General features: G+C 37.6%; 1 protein-coding gene across 3 annotated transcripts in view; it reads left to right on the top strand.

Moving 5' to 3' along the window:
- LOC5568022 (small conductance calcium-activated potassium channel protein) overlaps window positions 1-13,552 on the top strand; it is an 806,025-nt gene that overhangs the window by 664,142 nt on the left and 128,331 nt on the right. The gene's annotated exons all lie outside the window — the stretch shown is intronic.

Raw genomic sequence — 13,552 nt, 5'->3', positions numbered from 1 at the left:
GAAATTATCCTTGTTTTGTTTTCTCTTACGCAATTGGCTTTGTAGTTTTACTTGGAAATCTAAGCAGGAAATTATAAATGATGGGATTAGAAACAAGGGGGTGTAAATGACAAATGCAAATTTTAAGATAAAATCATTAACCATAACATTATATTCAAAACTTTACCACCATAATGATACTTTTTAAAAAGCGATATTTTGGTGCATGAGACAGAAAAATATTCCGTAGTGTTATTATATGCGATCGAAGTTTTCCATTTTGATAATGATGATATCTTAATTTGAGAGTCATCAAATACTAATTGATTAACTATCATTATTTCATTTGAAGTTGGTTATTTGGTTATCATTATTTTAAATTTCTGTTATTAAAACAATACGAAAATTTGATATCGCAGATGTACGTGCGATATTCAACTCGATTTCCGATTTTCATCACTTACGTTCCTTTGCTCCTCTTCCCACTAAGACGACTTCTCCTCTATTTATCACCAGTCAAATTTATATTTAAAATTCAATGATATATGCCCTGTCAAGAATCATTGTGACAATAATTACTCCATGTGGAATTTTCTTTTATTCACACCAAACTATGCAAAATATGGAACCACATTCGAGCATAACATTATCTTCCCATACTTCGACACCAAATTTTCCCATTGTTTCAATTCAGAATGGCATTGACTAACCCGGTTCTCAGTGCAATAAATTTTGCCGAAATTCCAGCTTCACAATCGCAACACTTCCGAAGAGATCTGAGCCATAAATTTAACCAACAATTATACATCTGCATGATCAATGCACAATGCCAAACGGAGGAAGTGGTTGAGCGAAGCACCCGGGCAGCCAAAATTCCAACAATACCAACATCAGCAAGCAGCATCACCCTCGTTCGAACTGCAGCGTCAACCAACGTGGGCCAAAAATTTCTCATCAGGGTGCCAACAACCACCAGGCCGGCATTGTTGCGGTATTTGCTAGACAAAGCGTCGGAAGGAAAAGTGGTACACTTTGCTCCCCGGGCCGTAGTTATCGAAAAAAATCTTCATCAAATTTGCACCCATTATTCGACTTCAGAGAAAATCAAAGATATTCCATCGGGTTTTCATTCACCGTGATAATTAGAAGAAAAATACCTTCAATGGTAACGAATTTTTTAAACAGTACTAGAAAGGAAACTCCAAACCAGCGATTTTCATATCGTGCTCTGCGGAGCACTTTGAGCTCCGCAAAGCCTTGGCAGGTACTCTGCGAAAGTTTTTCAAATTTTTACCAATGCCACGAAATCAGAGCTGTTAAATGTAATGAATATCAAGTGACTTTGACAATTGAATATTGCTAATATCATCCTTCCCCGTGGAAAAAGTCATCGGAAAACGTTTTTCCTGGTGACTTTTTCCGAATTACTATCGGTTGGTAATATTTACTGTTGCGTTATCTCGCTTGCAAGGGTGCTATTGGCATTTTAAGTTTTCTAAAATTTTGACATTTAACAGCATTGCTCGAAATCGACTTTTATTCTTCTTAACACTCCGGTGGCTGTGACCCAAAATCAGTAGGAACGGTATTTTCAACTCGCTGTATCTCAATCAGTTTTCATTCGGTTTCTTATTTTTTTCACATATCAATTTTTCCAGGTATCAAGATTACTGCAAAATGTTGAGAACTCAAATTTGTACAGTATTATAATCTTGAGAACTGAAAAACCTGAGGCAAGTCTTAAAAAAATGCTGTTTTTCGATAATAACTTTCTTTTTATCGCGAAGATCTATGCATATTTTTTGCTTAAAATGAGCGCAATCTTGTCAGGTATTAGAATGTGAAAACTTTTTAGTAATTTATTTCGAAAAGCACAACACTTTCTTCACAAATTTGCGTATAATACAGAGAAAGTACATATTCTGGTTTGTAACTTGAAATTTCTCGCAATGACCAATACATATTATCACCTTCAAATGCACATGTGTATTTGGTAAACAACTTTCCAGAATAATATTATAAGTTTAACCTTCAAGAAACAACAAAATATTCCCAAAATACGTGTTACACAGAGAAAATACACTTGCTGGTTTGTAACATGATATTTTTCACGATGATCAATACATATTATCACCTTTAAATGAACGTGAGTATTTGGTGAACAACTTTCCAGAATGAAATTATAAGTTTAACTTTCTAAAAACTACGAAATTTTCACAAAGATACGTATCATACAGAAAAAATATTTCTTTTGTTTGTAACTTGAAGTTTTTCGCGATGACCAATACATATTATCACGTTCAAATGAACGTGTGTATTTGGTGAACAACTTTCCAGAATAATGTTATAAGTTTAACCTTCAAAAAACTACAAAAGTTTCCCAAAGATACTACTACTCATTTTAGCTCATTTAGATGAAAACTTTGACTGCACAAGCCCTTCAAAGTTTATATGGGAATTACTATGGGAAAAGCAATCAATTTATTCAATCGGTCACAGTGTTTACCCTTGTGCTTTTGGGGATTGAAGCTCCATTGGAACTGTAAGATACATTCATCAGCTACAACATTGCCGAAGACCGTTTTCAAATCGGACATCTCAGTAATTAGTTATAGACTTTTATCCAAAAGCAAACTCTTCAACCGTGCTCATTTATCTTCTAAACAGGCAACATTGCTACATATGGTGCGAAAGATAGGAAACACAAATCATGGCTACTATGTTTTACTACAATCCAGTGATGCCTGCAGAGCAGCCCAATCATTATAGCCAAAGTTTTACAACTCATATAAAAATCAATAACTAATTACTGAGCCGTCCAACGGTCTTCAGAAAAGTTGTAGCTGATGAATGTATCTTACAGTTCCAATGTAGTTCTAATTTTTAAGAGCACAAGGGTAAACACTATAACTGATTGAATGAATTCTTTGATTTTCTCATAGCAATTCCTATATAAACTTTGAAGGGCTTGTACACTCTCAGTTTTCATCCGAAAAAGCTTAAATTTTGAGAGGACACTCAGAATTTGATTTATAATCGAATGAGCGGTATGGAGCAAAACCGATTTTTTAACCACTCTAGTATATATGTATTAAGTGTATGTATTCAGCGATATCAAAATATTGACCAAAGGAAAAATGACCTGAATTTGTATTGGTCATAGCGATAAATTACAAGTTACAAACAAAAAACAATATTTTTTTCCGTATTATACGTAGTCTTCAAAAAATATTGTAGTTTCTTGAAAGTTTCACACACAACCCCTTTGAAAAAAAAAATATGTTGCATTCCAGAACATTTTTTCTGTATTTTACGTATTTTTGGAAAAATATTGCAGTTTCTTGGAAGTTAAAATAACATCAATGTTATAAAAAGATTTTTATTACATACCAATGTATATTTGAGGGTAATAATATGTGCTCATTATCGCAAGATATTTTAAGTTACAATAATACAAATCTATATTATTTTTTGGGAAAATGTCTGTATTATTTTTTGGAAAAATGTTGTAGTTATTTTAATACCAAACAAACAACATTGTTCTGGGAAATTGTTCACTCAATATAAGCAAACATATATTTGAAGAAGTTATTATGTATGATGACCAATAATTAAATTTCATCTTACAAACAAGAAGTATATTTAATTCTGTACTATATTATTAGAAAAATATAGTAGTTCTTGAATGTTAAACTTACAACTGTTGGAAAATTGTTCACTAAATACATACAGTCAGTGACGAAAGTTCGTAATAATACCATACAAAATGTCCAAGTTTAGATATCTGTATCTCAGCTTCTGGTAGTTCAAATTGGCTAAAATGTTGATGACCAAATAGAAATAACCTGAGGTTTTGTTAATATTTTAAATAAAATTTAATATAAATTAAATTTCATTAATTTTTCGTAAAGTTTCAGAGGGTTTTTCAAAGACGTATGTAAGTGATCAATAATTTAATTATAAAACGGTAAGTTGTTGGTAGTTAGTTTGTTTGGTAAAGTTCTGCGCTCTTGGGAGTTACCTACGTACCTGAACACACCAATTTCCAAACAACTTATCGTTTTTGGAATAAATTGAAAAAAAAAGTCTCTTAGTTACTTACCTTTGGCTTATATCAACCCTCTAAAATTATTGAAATGTAAAGACCTCAGGTTATTTGTAGTTCGTCATCAAAATTTCAGCCAATTCTGATTACCAGAAACTGAGATACAGATCTTCAAACTTGGGCATTTTGTATGTTAAAACAGCATTTGATTACTAACTGTTGTCACTGACTGTGTGTGCATTAATAATATGGATTTGGTCAACGCACAAAATTCAAAGTCACAACGAAGAAAAGTATATTTGTATTATACGTAGAATTTGAAGATAATATTGTAGTTTTATGACAGGTAAATTGATAACATTGTTTGAAAAATTGTTCACTAAATACATATGGAGTTAAGGTGAAGATGAACCGAAGCCAAAGTTCAAATTTTCAAGAGCACGGATCTGGAGAACCAAACATCCGTTTAAGCTGAAAACTTAATCGATTGGTCACTAGCTGGTGGTGACCAGTCGATAAGGTTTTCAGCTCAAACGGGTGTTTGGTTCTCCAGATCCGTGCTCTTGAAAATTTGAACTTTGGCTTCGATTCATCTTCACCTTAAGTCGTTTATTTGTACAAACTGCATCACTGCCGCACTAAATGGTGCATCAAATCGTTTGCTCGATGAGTTTCCTCGCATAAAACGCTATTTTATGAATTCGTACGTACATTCCGTTTCGTCCCATTTACTATTACAAAGCAAGTCGGATCAATCCGTAGCAGCTGTCAAAAAAAACTTTGTTAGCATAAATTAAGTCGCATAGGAGTACAGACTAATTCGCAAGAAAATCAACACACTCGCATTGCATGTTACTTTTCATCATATAAAATTTGCATGCATATCGCCTCCACTTTTGTACGCATAAGGCATTTTCGCGACATCTTATACGTGAAACTTTGCGCATATAAGCATCGCATAACATAAAAGGTTATTTGATTATACGTACACTCCCGTGCATAAGTTTGGGTTCACCCCCTAAAAAACATGCAAAAGTGTTCTGTCCATATCTCTGTGATTACACGTCCAATTGAAACTCTCTAAGTTGCATTCGAAAGGCAAAGAGTTATTCTTACTTCGTATGTATTTCTCCAAAAACATTCTATGAACATTGTATACTAAATTTTTACTTGAAGTTGTGACATTTTTCAAAAAACACACTGAAAAATCATATCTAATTTCCTCAGCATTGGGTCAACCAAAATTTTAAATCAAAGTGTTATTAGAATAGTAATCTTATATTCTTTAAAGAGATCCCACGAAATTTTGGCGGAAAAATCTGGAAAGTATTCAAAATCAATGAAACAATCAGTCAAGTCATCGTGCAAAAGTTTGGGTTCACCCCTCAGTATGGTGTATAGTGCAAAAGTTTGGGTTCACCTGAACTTACTTAAATCTGTGAAATCTCAAACCAATCATGTACGCGCCATTATTTGCGCTCAAAAAAGCTTTAAACTATTAAAATCGGTTGAAAAATGGCAGAGATATTGACAAAAATGATGTGCGTGCGGCTCAGGTGAACCCAAACTTTTTGCACGATGACTCGACTGACTGTTTCATTGATTTTGAATACTTTGCAGATTTTTCCGCCAAAATTTCGTGGGGTCTCTTCAAAGAATATAAGATTACGATTCTAATGACACTTTGATTTAAAATTTTGGTCGACCCAATGCTGAGGAAATTAAATATGATTTTTCAGTGTGTTTTTTGAAAAATGTCACAACTTTAAGTAAAAATTTAGTATACAAAATTCAAAAAATGTTTTTGGAAAAATACATACGAAGTAAGAATAACTCTTTGCCTTTTGAATGCGGCTTAAAGAGTTTCAATTGGACGTGTAATCACAGAGATATGGACAGAACACTTTTGCATGTTTTTGAGGGGGTGAACCCAAACTTTTGCACGGGAGTGTACATTCTGGTTGTCTGGGAAATATCAATTTACAGAAAAGAAGAGTATTTTATCTGTTTCGTAAGTATTTATGGAAAAATATAGTAGTTTCTTGAAAAGAAGCTAACAACATTGCTCTGGAAAGGTTTTCACTAATGTTATAAAGATATAAAGTTATAAGATGGTATGTATTAATCATCGTGAAAAATTTCAAGTTACAAGTCAGGTAGAGTATTTTTTCTGTATTAAACGTATTTTTGAAAAAAAAAAAATCACTCAGTGGTAATAGTTTTATCTTCACCCATTCATTTTCTTAGAAACAAGGAGCTACACACTCGGCTTACCATTGGCTTTTAGTGCGAGATCACAAGTCTACGAGATTTCAAGCTTATAACATGTATTGGAAAAGAAATTAGGCAAGAAATTTTAAGCTACAAATAAGGAGGGTATTTTTTCGATATTATACTTATTTTCTAAGTAAAAAAACTTAGAACATTATTCAGAAAAAGTTGTTCGCCAAATGCATATACACATTCAAATGTGATTAAATGTTATGGCCATCGTGAAAAATTCAAGTAACAAACAAAATGAGTACTTTTGTCTGTATTTCGCGTATTTAAAAAAAAACGTTGTATTTTCTTGAAAACTACACTAAGAACATTATTGGCCGAAAAGCCTTCAGAGAGCTTAGACTGTCGGAAAAAATGAAGAAATGCTCGGGAGGGAGAGATCTGATGTACTCTAAGGCATAATGTATAGCTGCTAGCTCAGCAACATATACAGAGCATGGCTTTTGAAGCATGAAGAAGGCGCTATGAAAAACGTTGTAAACACCGAAACCAGTGATATCATCCATTTTTGACCCATCAGTGAAGAACTGTCGGTTCTCGCTGACATTCCCGAATTTACTTGCAAACATGGGAGGGATAAACTTTGAACGAAAGTGATCTGGTATACCATGGATATCTTGCTTCATGGACAAATCAAATAGTACAGAGGAACAGTCGAAGTCTTGGAAGTTATTACGATTGGTGTTAACCGAAGATGGCCTAACCTCTAGCGTCATGCACCAGTAGTACACACTCATGAAACGAGTTTGAGAGTTATGTTCAAGCAGCTTTTCGTAGTTTTCAATAATCAATGGTTTGAGAACCTCACAACGGATGAGGAACCAGAGTGTTAACTCCGCGAAACGATCTGTCAGGGGCTGTACTCCTACAAGTACCTCTAACCTCATTGTGTGAGTCGAGTTCATGCAGCCTAGCGCGATGCGAAGACAGCGGTACTGAATCCGCTGTATCTTCAGCATATGTGTTTTTGCCGCGGATTGAAAGCAAAAGCTACCGTACTCTAAGACCGACAAGATGGTTGTTTGGTACATCTTGATCAGATCTTCCGGATGGGCTCCCCACCATGTTCCGGTTATAGTTCGCATGAAGTTGATTCGTTTTATTCGTCAGATACACAATGTGTTTCCCCCAGGTGCATTTGGCGTCAAATCAGACCCCGAGATATTAAGAAGACAAGCTATGAGTGATTGTCTTACCACAGCTAATACTTGACAGTTTTCAATGCGTCCTCTCCTGGCGTGCCGTAGGCCGATTGCCGACTAGCCTAAAGCGACCATATATGTTCCGCGAAACGTGGGACGCCCTGTCAGATTTCGTTCCCAATCAAACATTTTTCGTATTAGATATGCATTCTACCTATTAGATATGCATTCTAGGGGCCCAGATAGCCGTAGCGGTAAACGCGCAGCTATTCAGCATGACCATGCTGAGGGTCGTAGGTTCGAATCCCGCTGGTCGAGGATCTTTTCGTAAAGGAAATTTTCTCGATTTCCAGGGCATAGAGTATCTTCGTACCTGCCACACGATATACACATGCAAAAATGGTCAATCGGCAAAGAAAGCTCTCAGTTAATAACTGTGGAAGTGCTCATAAGAACACTAATCTGAGAAGCAGGCTTTGTCCCAGTTGGGACGTAACGCCACAAAGAAGAAGATGCATTCTACAATCATATTAGGCCTAAAAAAATATCTAAATGCTTTTTTCAGTCAAACAAATAGATTAGACGCTGTAATATCAATTTGAAAATTGCGGACGTCTGGTCACTTTATACTAGCCTCGTTGGTTAGTCAGTCAGCTTCACTGCTTCCGTTGATGCCTGCATGTCCAGGTATTCAACAGAATCGGACCAACATGAACCTCGCTACTTTTTCCACTTCCTGGATCCACGGGTGTTTGGAATTTCCCGACTCCAGTGCTTGGAGGCAACTCGCTGAGTCAGTAAGAATCACTATCTCTCTAGCCACGTTCGGGATTAAGACTGATATTTTTATGGCGTATGCATTTGCAGAAAACACACAGCACTGCTCCGGTAAACTGTACTTACCAGCCAAACTTGCAATATGCTAAGCGGCCCCTACCGTGTTCTGAGACTTCGAATCACTCACGGGTACAAAGTGGCTGACATGAAGAAGCGCTGGTCCTGTAAGTACAACCAGACGGTGCGTCGGATCAGAGGAAGTTTGGTGTTATCAAAACTTTTTGCTGCATTTCGGATGACCGTCCGCGCTGTAGACTGTGCCGCTAGAAGGTAAAGTGCCCACTTCAACCATGACCGAGTTGATCGGACTAGTCATGAACGCTCCGGAAGCAAACCATTTTGCTGTACGCCGGGGCGAAGATCTACAGAGACGCTGGTCTTCCTCGGCCTACCAGTCCGATCCCGTAGATCAGTTTCGATGTTACTACTGACGATCCTACCTGCTGCAAATTAGATCGATTACCGCGGAGAAGTTTGGCACCGAACATTTGCAGAATCTGAAGTCGAGAATCGCATGCTTTCTTCACCGTTTGGCAATGTGACTTGAACATGAGGGTTCGACGCAGGGTTACCCAAGTAACCCAAGTAACATCACGGCTTATTCAGCTGAAATTCTGTTTATACAGCCTCTTTCCAGCAGAATAAACTGTTAAGGCTTCCCCTGATCTAAGCAACTTTTTACGGCGACAACGACAAAAAAATTGTCGCTGATGTTTCGCTGCATGCACTGTTTGATGAGCGTGTCTTAGCTACAGCGACGCGATTTCACAGCGATTCGCGACGTATCAGTCAAGATGGTTTCATAGAAGAGTGCTTGCAGCGATACAACGAAATCTCGACGATTTTTTGCCGCTGCACCGTAAAAAGTCGCGTAGATTTGGGGGAGCCTTTAATCAGCTATACATGTTACCTGGGTATTCCAAGGATTCTCAAACGATTGATCTCCGGAACGACGATCCGATCGATGGTGATTTTGTTTGCTGGCTCTTGGCGTGCATTCGGACTGTAGTAGAAAGTGTGCGAGTTCATCGCAGATATGGTAAACCTTACGTTCTTTGACCATTTCTCGACTACTCCCACAGTGACTTGTAGGTTTTATACGCTCCACGTACGACGAGGCGAATATCGTCAGCATATAGAAGGACGTCGACTCCGGCTGGCACAACTCGGAAGATATGGGCTGCATCGCAACGAGGAACAGTGTTACGGATAGTACGGAACCCTGAGATACCTCATTCTTCAGCTGGTGTTCGCGCAACAGATGTCCTCATACAGCTACCAGAAATGTTCGCTCGGTGAGAAAACTTTTCAGAATGTTGATCATTCGACCACGTCTTCGCCATGACTTTAAGTTACGCAATATTCCGTGCCACCAGGTCGTGTCATGCGCCTTCGACAGATCCAAAGAGACAGTGCTCATCGATATTCAGCAGTGGCAAAGTACGGTGACACTTCCCGCACGGAATGCGTGCTGGCGCTTGTCAAACCGACCGCTCGACTCCAGCTCCGTTATCAAACGGTGGTTGATGATCCGCTCAATCAATATCGCCATGCAGCTGGTGAGCCATATTGGCCGGAAAGCAGCCAGTCCGGAATCCTGGCAATTCGGGATGGGAACGACGACAGCATTCCGCCAGACTTTATGAGGAGTTCAGGAAGCGTCACCTTCACCGATGGGGAAGACGTAGAAGAAGAGGGTATCCTATTGAATCGGCACTTGTTGAGCTACCACGCCCTTTCGTTCAGCTGCCGATTTCGCCATCCGGAAAGTTGAAGGGTAGCTTAAAGTAGCTAATCTGTCGCTTTAGTACATTGTCAGTTCTTCCGCTGCTTCTTCATTATTGTCTGTAAATCCGTTTGCTTTCTCCGGGCGCTGTTACCGGTTGCCACGCAATGTGTTGACCGTGCACCACAGTTCGGTCGTCGTGCTGTTTGATGATATTTTCGCAACGAAGTCTTCCCACGGCTGCTGCTTTGCTAGGATGGCAGCTTTTTTTGCCGCTGATTTAGCTTCCTGGAAACTCGCCAATGCATCGGGTTGGCTCGAATCGCGCTTTACTTTACTTCAGCGCACCACCACGGAACCGATTTTGGTCCAATACGATCGCTACTCCGTGGAATGGATTTCTTCGCTGCTGCTATTATCTTCGCCGTGAAGCTCTCTACGTCCCAGTCAACATCTGGGCGAATGTTTTCCGCTGTAAGGCGTTCATACAACGACCTATCAGCTTTGTCGTGCAGACACTTCTGTCGTGAAGTTCGATGATTGGACCATCCGGGTATGGAAACCGTTATAGGATAGTGGTCGCTATTGTGTGTGTCCAGTAAGGTCCGCGAGGTGAACCTTCGCGCCAGACTCTCAAAACAGATGAACACGTCGATTGCTGAGGTTTTACCTGTTGCCGGATCGATACGAGTAGGGGAGCCGTCGTTCAAGGTCACCAATTGTTTGATGATATAATTCTCCTAATGACAGTAAAGACAAAACTGTTTGAATATCTCTCATTTCTTTAAAATATGTGGACTAAAGGGCATAACTTCAAAACGTGTCCTTGGATTTTTTTCAAATTTTGCCCAGCTTGCATTTCGAAAATGACTGGTGAGTATATACGAAGACGCGATGCAACTCAATTTTGGATTGTTTCTACGCAATTCCATAGTTGAGCCCAATTACTCAATTTCGTCTAAATTTCCAAGGCTGTCATTAGGTTGTTTTTTGTCTCTAACTCTATTCAAAACTCAAACATGGATTGATTCTACACAAAATTGAGTTCCTTTTAAGGAAAAATTGCATTATACACAAATTTGGGTTATTATGCCAAAGCACTCCTATTGAGTAGATGCAACTCTCCCTATTTTGACAGCATTCGTAAGGAAGAAAGGAATTTCCGAGAGTAAAAAATAAACGATTTAGATATGTAGAGAAGGTATCGACCGTAATTGTTTTGCATTTTATTTGTTATGGCTATATCGGTCATGTGACTCAAAGGCAAAGAGAGTCTATAGAAGATTTTTTTTACAAATGATGAAATGAATACATGGATAGGCGTCGGAAGGGAGCGACTAGATTGAAACTAATTAGGTGGTGAAATTGAGCAGGCCATAGGGGAACCAGTAAAGCATCGAAGCGTCCTGTATTCTACCTAGCTTCTCTACTGGAGAAGGGTTGGCTCAAAGCTTTGAGCTTTGCTACCAACACAGACTGTGACTCCCTTTGCCTTTGTGTCGCATGACCGATATAGCCATAACAAATAAAATGCATTACCGATTTAGTTCTACTTAATTGTGGGTAAAGTAAACTTAGAATTTAGGCAACTTTTTATCTCCGATCTCCGATTTAATAAAATAAAAATCTGATACCAACGATCTGGGTAGCACCGTGGTTTGAGTTGTTTTTCAAGTTGCTGCTGCTGCTGGCTGATGTGGTTGGTGGGCTGATAATTAAAGGCTGCAAGCGTGCAACCTCACACCAAAAGCATCGAGCGATGAAATCTGTTGAACCCACCAATGCCACGACAGAGTGCAGGCCGAAAGCAGAAGTTCATTGAATATTCGCCAATCGAAATTCGCCGTACGGATTTCGTTGTAGGCGCTGCCGATGTTGTCAGTGGGTTGGGATCTTTTGAAGTATAAATAAATTTGCATTTGGTTTTGTTCATAAAAGAATACACCGAGCTTAATTGATGAATATAGTGAAAAGGAATTAATTTATAATAGCTTTCTTTTTGTGAGGCTTAAAGTGAATATGAATTCATACCAATCCTTAAATCTTGAAGAGCATAAATCGAAAAATCCGAACAACGGACTGAGCTGAATATTAATATTAAATCAATTAGTTACCACCAACGAGAAAAACGGAGGCGGAACTTCAATGAAAGTCCCATGTAACAACTAGCCCGCTAATTCACCTTTTTGGACATATTGAGCTATTATGCTGCTAATACAAGGCAGGTCAGCTGTATAATAGCACTATATTAGAACACAGGGCGAAATAATGTGCTGTTTGATTACACGGGCATTTAAATTGCTCAGAGTAGAATTTATGCTTTGATAATTTGATAATTTGTAAAAAAAAAGCAAAAAGTTAGATCGTCAAATAGTCCCCACAATCAAATGTTCCTCCTTTCAATGGCATGCAAAGACTACTTATTAGAAATCTTGAAGTAGCAGTTGTAGATACAAGGAAGTATGTTTTACAGATGATTTAAACAAAGTGTTGTAAACGATTTTAAAACTGTCTCTCTGGTATAGCGGCACTCGTTAATATAAAATATTCCATGGCACTAATCCAAAAATATATTCTATGTTGAAACGTTGAAGCAAATGTTGTGTATGATCATTAGGGCGATTCAAAATTTAAAAATGTTTGAAAACTCAATCTCCCATATCTTTCTTACCATCCTAGCCATAAAAATAGTGTTCTATGAAGTTTTCAGCTTTTTCGGTGGTGATTTAAAGGTGGCCCAAATACAATGTAGGTTTATATTGAATCTACTATGATGAAGAAATTTCGAAAAATGTTCCTAACACGTTAGTACTGGAATGTAAGTAAAAACTGTTCATCCCATAGTGAAAGCTCATTCTACAAACCTCAATGAAGGATGTTGCTGAAAAAACAAATCCCTTTTGAGCTCATTTTGATTGGGATTTTTGAAGATGTTTGCAGGGTCATAATCCCATTTGAAGCTAAATAATAGCAAACAAACTTATGGATATCTCTTCTCCTATCCGTTGGATTAAATTACTCTCTTCAGCAAATTTCTTTATTACGGTTAGAAGGATGAGTTTCGACTATACGATGAAAAGTTTGTGCTTACATTCCTGCACTAACATGTTTGGAACATTTTTCAAAATGTATCCTTAGTAATTTCCATATAAACCTACATCGTCATTTCGCCATCTTCAAATCACCACATAGAAAGCTGAAATTTCACAAAACGCCATTTTTATGATACGAATGTTAAAAAATATATAGGAGATTAGAGTTTCAAATATTTTTAAAATTTGAACCGCCCTGATGAACATGTTAAGTAAGAAGAAGTTTATTGAAAGGTTTTTTTTTACAAACATGAAATTTCAATTTTGCTTATGAAAGATCTGAACTAATGCGACTAATAAAATGTAATATGTATGCAGCAGAATGCCAATAATAACTTAGTTACATTTCACCAAATTATATGTGATTAGATTATAGTGTTTTCGAATCTGTGTTAAGAACAACAATTAAGAAAACTTGTTGAAATTGCTCCAAACAGAGTTGTTAAAAACA

The sequence above is a fragment of the Aedes aegypti genome, chromosome 3 (assembly GCF_002204515.2).
Source record: "Aedes aegypti strain LVP_AGWG chromosome 3, AaegL5.0 Primary Assembly, whole genome shotgun sequence".
In the NCBI taxonomy this organism is placed as follows: Eukaryota; Metazoa; Arthropoda; class Insecta; order Diptera; family Culicidae; genus Aedes; species Aedes aegypti.
Note: the sequence above shows the minus strand (reverse complement) of the source record. Positions and strands in the feature narration are given on the sequence as shown.